Source organism: Malus domestica, chromosome 14, assembly GCF_042453785.1.
Source record: "Malus domestica chromosome 14, GDT2T_hap1".
Taxonomy (NCBI): Eukaryota; Viridiplantae; Streptophyta; class Magnoliopsida; order Rosales; family Rosaceae; genus Malus; species Malus domestica.
The window spans coordinates 16,663,495-16,679,291 of NC_091674.1; the positions used below are offsets into that span (position 1 = coordinate 16,663,495).

General features: G+C 40.9%; 1 non-coding gene across 1 annotated transcript; it reads left to right on the plus strand.

The window, feature by feature from the left end:
* Nucleotides 1-2,417: 2,417 nt before the first annotated feature.
* LOC114821259 (small nucleolar RNA R71) lies at nt 2,418-2,522 on the plus strand. Its single transcript, XR_003768705.1, has one exon. It is a non-coding gene; the product is annotated as a small nucleolar RNA R71 (small nucleolar RNA).
* Nucleotides 2,523-15,797: the final 13,275 nt, after the last annotated feature.

Genomic DNA, 15,797 nt, shown 5'->3' on the forward strand with positions numbered 1-15,797 from the left:
CGTTATTTCTCTCATCCCTCTCTCGCAAACCATACATGCAGGCCTCCATTGCTATTGGTCCCATAAATGGGAGTCATTATCTGCACTAGATCTCGGTCTTGAATCCCGAAATCCCAAAGGTAAAAAAATATGTCCATGTGGTCATTTAGTTCCATTGAGCTTATTTTTATGGAAAAACTAACGCATGCATGCCTTTGTTTCTGCGAGAGTACTCGGATCCACAACAAAAGAGAGAAGCAACAATACACCAAAGTTTTTTAGATCCATGGCTGATCGTCCGAGACTCCTCCATGCTGCAGATAAAGCACCGGCATCCCCAAACTTCGGTTCTGATGGTAGTTTCTAAGTTCCATTTATGTCATTTGTGTTTGGGACCAAAAAGCGAATGAATCGAACATCCATTCATTTTGTGAGTTAAAATGTGTGTAGACTACTCACAGATTTGCTGTCTACAAAGTACAAAAAAGGAAACAAATCATCTCAGTCCCACAGATCCGATCGAGCAGAAGAAAGGTAAAACTCCTGTCGTGAAATGTTGAGCTCCGTATGGCCAAGAATAGTTCAATGTCATTGCATAGCTCAAATATTTGTCTCTCTGTGCCTGTAAGTGACTCGGATCAAGTGGAAATCCAAGAAAAAGAGTGCTCAAGCTACAAATAAAAAAAAGGTCGTACCCAGTGCACAAGGCTCCCGCTTTACGCAGGGTCTCAAGCTACAAATGTAGTCAACAAAATGGCAAAGCAAATCTCTAAGTCGCCGCGACCTTGGATCTGAAAGGTATAAACACCCATCTCTGCTATGTGAAGCACAAATGTGGTTGATGTTGATGTAGATATGCTCACTGGGTGCATGATGCAGTCTAAAACAATCTCTCTGTGCATAAATTCTTGTTTGTCTTGTTTGCTATCTGCACAAAAAAAAAAAAAAAAATTCAAGTAGTGAAATAAGAGATAAATTGTAGAAAATACTATCGGCAAACTAAGTAAAAGCAAATAATAATTTTTTTTTTCTTTTTTTTTTTTACACTAAATGACCACATGGGAAATTAAATGCATCTGGAACTGAAAATAATGAAACAAACGTTAAAGTAGGGAAAGTTGGAAAATTGGGTTGCCTTCCAATAAGCACTTTATTTTAAGTCTGTAGCTAGACGTCGCAGAAGCTTGGTCGTCAAATCATTAGTTCCTTTAGTGTTAGTGACTCGCGTCCGCTAAACTTCCTTAGGAATGGCTTTAGTAGATACTTCTTGACCTTGAGCACACAACCTCTGCCCTCTGGTTCAATGTCCACGTTACTGTTTTGAAAAACTTGCTTAACCATATAAGGGCCTATCCACCGAGACTCTTGTCTTCCTGGAATTAACTTGAAATTCGAATTTAATAACCACACCTTCCTACCAAGCTGTATTTTCTTAAAATTTGGGCTGCTTGGCAAACTTTCATGTTTTTTCTTAATGTTAATCAGTTGGTCATCATGTAGCACCATTTGTTGTTGTGGTTTAGGACTTATGCAATCACGAGTCAAATTCGGAGGCTTTATGGACAGATGGTCAATTGATGATCTGCTCATAAATTTGGCCCGAGGTAAACCATCTAATGCATCAACACGCATGCATTCTTGCTTATCACCTGGATGTGTGGTGGCTTCAAGCAACCGTTTCATCTTCAACCTGAAATTTTAGTGTTTTGGCTTCAACATCAATAAAAGTTCGGGCTGTTGCCAAGAATGGGCGGCCCAAAATGATGGGTGTTGTCAAATCCTCATCCATGTCTAACACCATAAAATCAGTTAGTAAATATAATTTGTCAACCTTCACAATAACATCTTCAATGATTCCTCTAGGGTAGGTAATTGAACGGTCAGCCAATTGAATAATGTTGGAGGTTAGATTTAGCTCACCTTCACCAAAACGTTTAAAAATAGAATAAGGCATTAAGTTTACACTAGCACCTAAATCAATTAAAGCATTACTAAAATCACAATTTCCAATGGTGCAAGAGATAGTAAAACTCCTTGGATCTTTCTTATTTGGAGGCAATTTATGCAATAAAACTGTGCTGCACTGTTCCGTTAGAATCACTTTTTCAGAATCTACAAGCTTGTAAAGGTTGTTGTATAGCAATCTGTGAACCTGGAATTCTTTGTAATAACATGTCAAATTTTGCATCAAGTCTTTTCTCCATTTTTTCAATTTGTGCTGTAACATAAGGAGAGCAGTTAGACATCTCAAAAACAAACCTAGATTGCAGCTGCTTAACTGCCCACTATTGTGTATCTGCTGCCATTTTTTCAGATAACAAACAAGCTTCTTATGCATTTTTATCTTTGTATGAACCACCGTATGAAGCATTGACAAGAGTTTTTGTAGTCATATTTAACCCTATGAAAAATATATGCATTTGATCAGTATTATTAATACCGGAATGTGGACATTTTCTAATCAACTCCTTGAACTGTTCCCACACCACATGAAACTCTTCATTTGGTTTTTGGGCAAAAGATAAAATTTGAGTTCTCATGTCAAGAGTCTTTGAAGCTGGGTAATATTTGCTTAAAAAAATTTCACTGAGTTGGGCCCAAGTACTAATGCTTGCAGATGGAAGTGTGAGGAGCCATCGCCTTGCTTGATCTTTCAGAGTGTATGGAAATAAACGGAGTTTAATGGATTCGGCTGAAAATCCTCTAACCAAAATATTCTTACAACCCATTAAAAATTCTGCGATATGCATGTTAGGATCGTCGGTTGATAACCCATGAAATGTAGGTACAATATCAACATGTGTGCTTTATTTCGAATGTAAACCCTTCCTCCACTTCTGGATAAGTAATGCAACTGGGTATATTAGTGTTGTGAGTTGTCCGTGAATCACCATAGGGCTGACCAGCCTCTAGAATAACAAACACCATTTTTTCTTTGCTATGCAGATCTCCAGAAAATAAAGACTGCAGAAAAGTCCCCTGCAAAGAAAGAACCCACTGCAAATTTTGTTCCATACGTCTTCTTCTCAACGTCTGCTCAGGTTCTGGATCAAATGGAATCAATTTCTGATCTGTTGAACGTGTGTTGACCATGCACAGATTGTAATATGCACTGCCCTGCTGTGATCAGTAAAAAATTTAATTTAATTAATTTTTTTTCTTTTTTTTATATTTTATTTTATGTGTACAGCAATAATTAATGAAGAATCTGATTAGAGTGAATTATTTTAAATAATCCCCGGCAACAGCGCCATTTTCTTGATAGGGATTTTACTACACACATGAAAGGGCTAAAAATTCTTATAATACTTGCAAGAATTACAAGGTTATTGTAGTATAAACGGATCTCGCAAGGTTGTTCTCCACAGGGATTATTAAATAATTCGAAACCAACCAAATTCCAATTAATTATTGTAAAGTAGAAATTGAGATGATTGATTTTATAACCTATTTAAATTAAAAACGAATTTAATTAATAAAAGTAAACTAATCTGCAATATTAAAGATGAAAGAAAAGGAAACAGTTTTGGAGAAATCAAATTAAGAAAGCACTAGGGTTCCACCATCACCTAACAATCCTATGAGCTTTTACCAATTACTTATGATCTACACATGCCACTTTAAAGGTTAGGTTTTCCTAATTTATATTCTACTTGGAACCTCCAACATAGAACATATTTCTAACATGCAACCCGTCCGGATGTTCGGATCAAATCTGAACATGAGAGACTCATTATGCTTTATGAAAACCCTTTGAAAAACAATGCAACCCCTAAGACGTGGTGTTCATTTTAAGTGAAATTACAATTATTAATCACAAGAAGCCAGCGTCAATTTCAGGGAACCTTTTGACCAAAATTGCATCAAATTACTTTTCTAAAGATCCTAATGGTGATCAGGCATTAAGACAATTAGATAGTTTTAATCCAAGTGATTAATAATTCAAAGTACGCATGCAATCAATCATAAGCAATTAAATAAAAATTACATATTCATACTAAGGCTCAAGGATTCACCCTAGCAAAAGAAATTAGTTACGCATATTCATAATTGAAATCATAGAAAATATTATTAAGAATAAAAGGAATGAAAACACCTTAAAGTAGAAAATCTCCAAGAACCCTAGCAATTCTCTTTGTCTCCAAAGTTGTATAAAAGAAAGCGTAGAAAAAAAAAAAACTAAGAAGGGCAAAGCAATATATTTGCTAAGCCATCGCACAAACCCTAAAACATAGGTCTCTTATTCCAATTAGGAAACTAAGAAAAATAATAAAATATCTTAGAAAATAAAACCCTAATTAAACTAGGAGAATCTGCCAAGTACTTGTCCAGCCACGTTTTAGCCTCAGATCTCCTCCAAATCGGCCCAAGATAGCTTGTTTTAAAGATCAGGACATTCCGAACACATCTTCAGAAGGCCACGAAACCATCCGAGATCATCTTGGGCTCCAAAAACGTAATTTAAACCCAGAAACGTCATTTTCCAGCACCGCGCATCGCTCCTTTATTTTATAGCCAGAAAATAACTGCTTGGTAGAAAAATCTCAAATTTTGATACAATCAAGCTAAGTGACTCACAAACGTACTTCAGCTAGAATTACACCAAAATTCGTCCATTTGGTCTTGTTTTGCTCCAGAGGAAATCAAAAGTCCTATATTGAAAATACAATTCAAAGCATCAAAATTCTTCCAAAATATTAACCAAAATATACTAAGAATAGGGTAAAATGTATAATATAAAATCTACTCATCAATGGTTCCTCTTCAATTCAAGAGAAATAATTATCAATTTTTAAGGCAAATTGACCAAGTTCATGAGCAGCTCTAATCACCAAATTCATCCCCCAATTCCTATATCAATCCGAGAGAGAGAGAGGAGAATTGTTCTAGAAGCTCACCGGAGGATCAATAGCTTTGACGAAGAACAACGGTTCGCTCCCACCAATTCACGCGAATGAGACGGCGAGGGAAGCAGCGTATTGAGGTTCTTAGCAATCCCATGCTTTTGGGTCGGACTAATTAGGATGACTTAACGAGGCATGTAGTGGAGTCCGGGCTAGTCCCATTTAACTTAGTCCATAGCCATGCCAAACGTGGGTTATTAGTCTTAGCTAGTCCAATCCTAGCTAAGGAGGTCAAACAAACGAGCCCTTAGTATGATAAAAAGGTTTGTGCTCATATTGCGAGATTGAATTTGAACTTAATTAGTTTGTTACGACTTATAGGTCTAAGAAATGTCATGTGTCTTAAACTCACAGGTTGTAAGATGGATGGCTAGGATTTCATAAGCTTAGACTCTCTCTCTACACAATGAATGAATGATTTTGTAAAGTAAGATTCTCAGCATTGCAGTCTCTCTCATTCTTTATTTCTGATTCATTTTCTTTGCCTTCAATATATACAAATACACACATATACATACAACCATCAAATTCTAACAAATCTTACCTTGCAATTAATTTCGGAGTTAATTTCCCTTCTTAAGGCGTGATGTCTGAGTTTAATTATATAGCGACAGTGATGTAATTAATCAATTAGGTTAATGGATTCCAAGTATACTGAAAATATGTTGAAATGGTATTAGTTGTTAAATTTGGCAGGTATATATGTATCAAGCTCCCAAAGCTTTTATAAGTATTCTACATCCCCGGCTCGTTGTTCATTATGATGTTTTACTTCATCTCCCATCTGTGCTTCGATTTCCATTCTGTCTTTTGATCCTTTAATTTATGATATAACGATATTGTAAACGATCAAGACGTACAGTTATATGTTTTAAATAAGAATTCAATTAAGAAATAATACCAATTTAAAGAGTTCAACAAAACAGAATTATTTTTGTTGGTGTGAGGGTCAACATCATATTTCTCACTCGATAATGTTAGGGAGACTAAATGTGTAGACTAAATTTTGTAAATTAAATTACATGAAAGTTGATGATTGGATTATTACTTAAATGTTGATTAACGTGCTTGTTTTTTATTAGTGACACATAATTTAGCTTCCTAATTTAGTCTACCTAGCATTACTCTTCTCACTCCCTCTACTTTGGTTCCTTTTTACGGAATAGAGAGAAAAAGGGGAAAGCGCTTTTCTGGGAATTCCTAACCAGCATGACACCATTCTCATTTGCTGGACAAAGCGTTTTTCTGGATCAGCAGGCGCAGTAGACAAAGTAAGATTAACACCACATTGTTCACTCTCGCCTGAACAATGTCAAGCAATGGCTCGGCACACCACCAAGAGTAATTAGAGCATGCGTCAATAGTGTTGGAATTTAGGATTATTTTATTGTTTGAATTTGGGCTTAGCCCGTTACTATTAGAGTTTCATTTTCTTGCTTATTATGGTTAGGTTAGTTCTCTATATATATGATGCTTTGTAGCTCGAAGAATTAAGTTAGTCACAATGTAGCCTTCTAGGGTTTTGTAACTGTTCCGGCATTCTCATTAGTTTAATAATATTCCTATTATTTTGTAGTCTTGTTCGTTGCGCACTCTGATATTCAACTTGGTATCAAAGCAGGTTTGATCCTTCGGGATTTAATCTGCCCTTGATTCGTATCAGTTTGTTTGTTCATCTTGTTCGTTGTTTAGATTGTCGTTGGTTTAGTTTGAAAATATATATATGTGTGTATATATATATATATATATATATATATAATGTCATTGCCCAGAAACTACTCAGCTTGCACTTGCTCTTGCATCTGCACCAATTCGAACCACCGCCTGCCATTGATCAACATTGCCGCACCACCACCAACCCACTGCAAACATAAACTAGTTTGATGCCAACCTTCCCACTTCGCTGCACCAGTGCTTAACTGTCCAATGCAACCCGCTTGTTGCCTACATCTGCTGCCCCACCATCGTTGTTGCTCGACCCTGTACTCCACTTCCGTCTTGAACCCACTGAACCACCACGGCAACAAAATCCCATCATCACTACACTCGCATCAACCCCATCTGCACACTACCACTGCAACCAGAAACCTAGCACATCTGCCATCTGAATGGATTGTTCGTTTGTTCGCTTGAATCGCTTGCCTTATTGTGTTCGCCTAACGGAACTTGCCTTATCATGTCCGCCTAACAGATCTTGTCTTGTATTGTCCGCCTAACGGAGCTTGCATCCTCATCTTCTTGTTGCAAACTCTTGCCATGTACCGCCATGAGTTTGACGGGGGTGTTGGAATTTAGGATTATTTTATTGTTTGAATTTGGGCTTAGCCCGTTAGTATTAGGGTTTCATTTTCTTGTTTATTAGGGTTAGGTTAGTTCTCTATATATATGACGCTTTGTAGCTCAAAGAATTAAGTTAGTCACAATGTAGCCTTCTAGAGTTTTGTAGCCGTTCCGGCATTCTCGTTAGTTTAATAATATTCCTATTATTTTGTAGTCTTATTCGCTGCGTACTCTAATATTCAATTTAGTCGTGTTCACATGTTTAATTGAGCCCTAGGAGAAGTTGATTTTTTCTAATAGGTATTTTGACTAAATTAAAGCTGAGATCACCGTGATTAGTTTTGTGAATTTACAATTATGATCGCAATTCTTGATTCTATTTTCTTCATGCAGATTTCTTTTCTTGGTACAAGTCTTGGTCACGTACATTTTTCATGCAATGAAAAATTAGGAGATAGAATCATGGCAATCAAGATTGTAATAGGACAAGAACTTATCAATGTGATTAGTGCGTACGCACCTCAAGTAGGGTTGGATACGAGTTCGAAGGAGAAATTTTGGGAAGACCTTGGAGACTTGGTGCAAGGAATTGCTCAGACGGAGAAGTTATTTATAGGAGGAGATTTAAATGGACACGTGGGCAGGGAGACAGGCAACTATGGAGGTTTTCATGGTGGCCATGGTTTTGGGGAGAGAAACGAGGATGGGGAAACTATCTTGGATTTTGCAATGGCATATGATCTCTTCTTAGCCAACACCTTCTTTAAGAAGAGAGAAGAACATGTGATCACCTACAAGAGTGGGTCGTCAAAAACACAAATAGATTTTCTTCTAATGAGGAAAGGGGATCGTATAACTTGTAAGGATTGCAAAGTTATACCAGGAGAGAGCGTGGCTAATCAACATCGCTTGTTGGTGATGGATGTACATATCAAAAGAGTGAGAAAAAAGAACAAGACTTGGAAGTGCCCAAGGACTAGATGGTGGAATCTAAAAGAAGAAAAACAAGCCATTTTCAAAGAGAAAGTAATCACCCAGTGTGTGTGGGATAGAGAGGGGGAAGCTAACCAAATGTGGGATTCCATGGCTAGTTGTATCCGAAAAGTAGCAAAAGAGGTATTAGGAGAGTCCAAGGGCTTTGCCCCACACCAAAAGGAATCTTGGTGGTGGAATGAGGAGGTACAAGCAAAGGTGAAGGCTAAGAAGGAATGTTGTAAAGCCTTATACAAGGATAGGACCGATGAAAATGGTGAAAGGTATAGAAAAGCGAAGCAAGAGGCGAAGAAAGCTGTGAGAGAAGCTAAGTTAGCGGCTTATGACGATATGTATAAGCGACTAGATACCAAAGAAGGAGAGTTGGATATCTATAAACTAGCTAGAGCAAGGGACAAGAAGACAAGGGACCTAAACCAAGTGAGGTGCATCAAGGATGAGGATGGAAAGGTTCTTGCTACAGAGAACGCGGTTAAAGACAGATGGAAAGGTTATTTTCGTAATCTTTTCAATGAAGGACATGAAAGGAGTGCTTCTTTAGGGGAGTTAAGTAACTCAGAAGAGTGTAGAAACTACTCTTTTTATCGTTGAATCCGGAAGGAAGAAGTGGGTGTAGCTTTGAAGAAGATGAAGCATAGAAAAGCAGTAGGCCCAGACGATATACCAATCGAAGTGTGGAAAGTTTTGGGAGAGACAGGTATAACATGGCTCACTAACCTTTTCAATAGGATTTTGAAAACGAAGAAGATGCCGAATGAGTGGCGAAAGAGCACTTTGGTGCCTATCTACAAGAATAAGGGCGATGTACAAAATTGCATGAACTATAGGGGTATTAAGCTAATGAGTCATACAATGAAGCTCTGGGAGAGAGTCATTGAGCATAGATTGAGGCAAGAGACACGGGTTTCGGACAACCAATTCGGGTTCATGCCAGGGCGCTCAACCATAGAGGCAATCTATCTCTTACGAAGATTGATGGAAAGATATAAAGATGGGAAAAAGGATTTACATATGGTCTTTATAGATTTGGAAAAAGCGTATGATAGGGTCCCAAGAGACATTCTTTGGAGGATTTTAGAGAAGAAAGGAGTACGAGTAGCATATATCCAAGCTATACAGGATATGTATGAAGGAGCAAAGACTGCCGTAAGAACTCATGAAGGACAAACCGAAAGCTTTCCCATAACTGTAGGATTACATCAAGGCTCATCCTTAAGTCCTTACCTTTTTGCGTTGGTAATGGATGAGTTAACAGGACATATTCAAGGTGATATTCCTTGGTGTATGCTTTTCGCAGACGATATAGTGTTGATAGATGAAACTCAGGAAGGGGTAAATGCAAAGCTTAACCTTTGGAGAGAAGTGTTGGAATCTAAAGGTCTTCGCCTAAGCCGATCAAAGACAGAATATATGGAGTGCAAGTTCAGTGCAAATGGAGGCCAAAACGAGTTAGGGGTGAAGATCGGAGATCAAGAAATACCAAAGAGCGACCGTTTTCGTTACCTAGGATCTATCTTGCAAAAGAACGGAGAATTAGATGGAGATCTCAACCATAGAATTCAAGCTGGATGGATGAAGTGGAAGAGTGCATCCGGCGTGTTGTGTGACCGTCGTATGCCACTGAAGCTCAAGGGAAAATTTTATAGGACGGCAATAAGGCCGGCGATGCTGTATGGCACAGAATGTTGGGCGGTGAAGCATCAACACGTACACAAAATGGGTGTAGCGGAGATGAGGATGCTTCGTTGGATGTGTGGGCACACGAGAAAGGATAAGATTAGGAATGAGGATATCCGGGGTAAAGTAGGAGTAGCCGAAATTGAAGGAAAGATGAGAGAAAATCGGTTACGGTGGTTTGGACATGTGCAAAGAAGGCCTACTGACGCTCCGATTAGAAGATGCGACTATGGGACAGAGGTTCAGGGCCGAAGGGGCAGAGGAAGACCTAGGAAAACTTTGGAAGAGACCCTAAGAAAAGACTTAGAGTACTTGGATCTAACGGAGGACATGACACAGGACAGAACACAATGGCGTTCTAAGATTCATATAGCCGATCCCACTCAGTGACTTGGATTTTCCAAGTCTCCAACCGAGAAGTTTTCCTCATTCGGGAAATTAAGGGAACACTACCTCAACCTATATGCTCCACTCACAAAGCTTCAACATACAAGCTTCAACAAAAGAAAATTCAAAGAACTTAGCGAAGAAAGCTTTGGTGTATTTAACACAATACGTTGAAATGAAGGAAAGCTTATTTATTGATATCCCCGATAAGTTACAAATATGTACATATACTGGAGTCAAATTAAACAAACAAGAGGGAGCCTTCACAAAGGTTGCTTAGGAGAAGTCTCAGCAGTCGGTAGAGCCCCAGAAAGAGAAGGCACCGGAGGGGGATCATTCGGAGTCTCAGTACTGGACAAAACCCTAGAAGGAGGAGGCATCAGAAGTTGATCATTTGGAGCTTCATTACGCGGTACAGCCCCAGAAGACGAAGGCAATAAATGCCTTTGGAACAAACCCACAAATCTCTGATGATCAAGTAAAACCTGACCATCAGATTCTTTCATCTGGTCAAGCTTCCTCTTCATGTTTGTAGCATAGTCATGTGCGAGCCGGTGCAACTGTTTATTCTCATGCTTGAGCCCTCTAATCTCCTGTTTGAGACTCATCACTTCAGCCGCCAATGATTCAACTTGGCGGGTTCGAGCAAATAGGCGTTGGGCCATATTAGACACAGAACCTGCACATTGAACACTGAGAGCCAGATAATCCTTAACAGCCAACTCATCAGACCGTTTGGAAAGTAGTCTGTTATCTTTGGGAGTGAGAAGGTTCCTGGCCACTACCGCAGCGGTCATATCATTCATCATCACGGAATCCCCAACGGTAAGAGGACCAGTAGGGGAGACGAAGGATGGGCGCCATATGTTGTCTGGAGAAGGCGGGGCTGCCTCTTCAACAAGGTTCAAGTCAAAACGACGGTCGGAGGGGCCAGACATTTTCAAAGGTGTTGAAGAGAGAAGAGGTCGGACAAATCAAGATCTTAGAAGTGCAAGAATGGAGCTTCTACTGGTGGATATTCAAGTGTGCTTTGGAACTTAATGTCAGCCCCTATAAAAATCTGCACTCGACGAAGCTTCAGAAATCGAAGAGGCGCTTGCTCAGAAATCGAAGAGGCGTTTGCTTTCTCAAAAGCTGGGCTGCTCAGAGACCACGAGGGTCGATCTCAGAAATCGAAGAGGCGTTTGCTTTCTCAAAAGCTGGGCTGCTCAAAGACCACGAAGGCCGATCTCAGAAATCGAAGAGGCTTGCTTTCTCAAAAGCTGGGCTGCTCAGAGACCACGAGGGCCGATCTCAGAAATCGAAGAGGCACCTACTTTCCCAGCCTTGTCAGCACCTGTCACACGCACACTTAGCTTTGCGGAAATTATGGGCATTCTGTCGAAGATTTCTGACGAAGTAGAAAGCACATGAATTGCACTGTTCAATCACCCACTTCCCACACGCAACAGTAGCTCATGGGTACCACAGATAACTTTGCCAAAGTTCTCTGACAAAGTTGAGACACGTGAAGCTTGCAGCTCCCACTACATCGCTCTAACCAAGAAGGGTAAAAGAATTGCAAAGAAACAACACTAACAAAGTTTAAACACATAAATTTTGAAGGTCTAGCTACCATATTATTACCCACAAGGGTAAAGGAACAGTACCACTGCTGGATAATTGGAAAGTCCCGGTGTGTCAACCTCTGTGCTTCGTGGCAAGGTAGACTAGCAAACATGCCCAACCTGTACTCACATTCGAGAAAACACTCCCAACAAGATTGCTTGCTCCAAAATCGAAGAGGCACCGCCCTCCGAATCTCGAGAGCCAGACTCCCAACATGATTACTTTCTCAAAAATCGAAGAGAGGGTAAAGGAACAGTACCACTGCTGGATAATTGGAAAGTCCCTGTGTGTCAACCTTTGTGCTTCGTGGTAAGGTAGACTAGCAAACATGCCCAACCTTTACTCACATTCGAGAAAACACTCCCAACAAGATTGCTTGCTCCAAAATCGAAGAGGCACCGCCCTCCGAATCTCGAGAGCTAGACTCCCAACATGATTACTTTCTCAAAAATCGAAGAGAGGGTAAAGGAATAGTACCACTGCTGGATAATTGGAAAGTCCCTGTGTGTCAACCTCTGCTTCGTGGCAAGGTAGACTAGCAAACACGCCCAACCTTTACTCACATTCGAGAAAACACCCCCAACAAGATTGCTTGCTCCAAAATCGAAGAGGCACCGCCCTCCGAATCTCGAGAGCCAGACTCCCAACATGATTACTTTCTCAAAAATTGAAGAGACACCGCTCTCCGAATCTCGAGAGCCAGACCCCCAGCAGGATTGCTTTCTCAAAAATCGAAGAGGCATCGTTCTCCGAATCTCGAGAGCCAGATCTCCGACAGGATTGCTTGTTCGAAAATCGAAGAGGCACCACTTTCCCAACTTCAAGAGCTGGATCTCCTTGGATAAAGCTTGTCTGTAATCTTCACACGCAACATCAGCTTTCCAGATACCACAGACCACTTTTTCAAAGTGCTCTGACAGAGTTAAAACATGTGAAGCTGGCAGCTCCCACTACCGTGCTATAACCAAGCAGGGTAAAGGAATAGCATTATTACTTGATGTTAGGGAGACTCCTATATATGTCGACCTCCATCCCTAACGGACAGGCAGACCTGCAAAAATGCTCAACCCTTTCTCTTATCTGAGAGGGCACTCCCAACGAAGCCTTTCGAAATATTCAGCTTTCTTTCCCCCCGATAATACCTCTGTAAACAAGCTATACTAGAGCAAGAATATCTCATATCATCAGGGTTAAAAGCAAGAGTATCCCTGTCTTTTCCTTTGGCCTTATTCTTACCTGCAAGACAAGGAGAAAGAGAGCAATCAGTCAGCACTTGGAATCAAGCTTCCAGCCAGGAACTGACTGCGTGGAACCCCTTACCTAATTACTTACCTGGCATTGCTCTCGAGTACTCATCTTCAACATCTTATGCTTCCAGGGAAGATACCGCATCTGCCTGAGGAACAGATAGGGCAAGTGAGAAGGATACAAGGAAGCATGTGGAGACAAGCGTAACAGCACACGTGCCGATACATCCACTACTCTGTCAAAAGCAAAAGTATCCCATATCAGCAGGGTCGAACGTACTCTAGATTTGATGGACTTGTTTTGACCCTCAAATTCTTCAGTCGGCCTTATACTCTGGAGGAAACCAGAAAACCCTTCAGCCCAGTTCAAGAATAAGCCTGTGGAAAGTTACTTCTTCAAAAGCAAAAGTATCCCATATCATCTCTCCTCATTTTTCTTCTCTTTATCCTTCATGCTGCCTGCAAGATAGGGAGAATGTGAACAATCAGCCGGAGCTCTGATTGCTTACCTTGTCTGTCACATCTTTCAGCAGATCCCCTAGCTCGGCGACTTGGGGGACTCCTACTACATGGTTTGTATCGCGCTTGACCAAGCATGAAACTACAAGTAAGCTTCAAGTGAAATTGATACATTACCTTGTGCATCTCCACCAGTTACAGATACCACCCCTGGATGGAGGAAGAGTACTTCCAGAGAAGATGCCACATCTACCTATGAGACAGATAAGGCAAGTCAAGACGATACCACACTCCGGTACTTAGAAGTTTCGTGGCTACGAGATCATTCTCCCACAATATTTCCTAATGTCATTTGTACTAAATCATTCACTTGTACTCACTAAAGGAGAGCTTGAACCTATGTACTTGTGTAAACCCTTCACAATTAATGAGAACTCCTCTATTCCGTGGACGTAGCCAATCTGGGTGAACCACGTACATCTTGTGTTTGCTTTTGTGTAAACCCTTCACAATTAATGAGAACTCCTCTATTCCGTGGACGTAGCCAATCTGGGTGAACCACGTACATCTTGTGTTTGCTTTCCTATCTCTATCCATTTATATACTTATCCACACTAATGACCGGAGCAATCTAGCGAAGATCACAAAAAGTGACCGTTTTCGCTACCTAGGATCTATCTTGCAAGAGAACGGAGAATTAGATGGAGATCTCAACCATAGAATACAAGCTGGATGGATGAAGTGTAAGAGTGCATCCGGCATGTTGTGTGACCGTCGTAAGCCACTGAAGCTCAAGGGAAAATTTTATAGGACGGCAATAAGGCCAGCGATGTTGTATGGCATAGAATGTTGGGCGGTGAAGCATCAACGTACACAACATGGGTGTAGCGAAGATGAGGATGCTTCGTGGGATGTATGGGCACACGAGAAAGGATAAGATTGGGAATGAGGTTATCCGAGGTAAAGTAGGAGTAGCCAAAATTGAAGGAAATATGAGAGCAAATCGGTTCCGGTGGTTTGGACATGTGCAAAGAAGGCCTACTAACGCTCCGGTTCGAAAATGTGACTACGGGACAGAGGTTCAGGGCCGAAGGGGTAGAGGAAGACCTAGGAAAACTTTGGAAGAGACCCTAAGAAAAGACTTGAGTACTTGGATCTAACGGAGGACATGACACAAAACCGAGCGCAATGGCGTTCTAGGATTCATATAGCCGACCCCACTTAGTGGGAAAAGGCTTTGTTGTTGTTGTTGTTGTACTATGCAACACAAATAGTCTGATGCAAATTTGAATCGCTGACAGCAGACAATCTCGACATGTTTTCTCCCAACAGCTCCTCCTCTTTCTCCTCCCGCAAAACAAACGGATGGCTTGAAAGATCTTCAGCCGTCCATCGGTTTCTTGGGTCTTTCACAAAACATTTTCCCAGAAAATCTTTTTCCTTCTTCACTCAAATCTGCAGCATCTCATCTCCTCCAATCCTCATCAAAACCTTGAACATATTCGCCCCAGGTTTGTGATCCCACGCCGGTTTTCCCTTCGCCATCTCCGCCACCAAACACCCGAGAGACCAAACGTCAGAACACGCCTCATACATGTTGTCGTACGTTTACTGATTCCGGCGCCATGTACAGTGGAGTGCCTCGTACTTCGACTTTACTTTGCGTTTCCCCTCCTTTCTTCGCCAGCCCAAAGTCAGCGATTTTAGTCACACCATTGTCAAAAATCAGAACGTTCTAAGGCTTCACGTCGCAGTGAACAAACCCTTTTCCATGGACAAAGCGAAGGCCTTCGAGCACCGACTTTGTGTGTTGTCGAACTTCGACTTCCGGCAAACGACCACCGTTCTTCTTGAGCTCATCAGCCAGTGTACCTCCATTCACGTACTCCAAAACCAAGTTGTAGAACTCCCTCGCCGTTTTCGATGGTGTGATTGTCACTGAAACATCGTATGATATGGGGACAAGAACCGACTTGGTCAAGGACTTGCTTCTCGTTCTTGAGCGTACCAGAATCGCCTGATTCAGTAGTCTTCACGGCCACCAACGCTGGAAGTTGAGAAGATGGGTTTTTGGGTTTCGCTTTGTAGATGGTGGCGAAGCCTCCCCTACCGATTTTGTTTCCTCGAATCCACTCCATCACCATGGTTGAAAATCGCGGGTGAACCTAAAGAAACAAGGGTTTTTCTGTGAGGGTTTCGAGAACGATATGTGTTTGTTGTGTTTGGGTTTTTGGGTTTGCTATGGATGGAAGGAAGAAAAAAT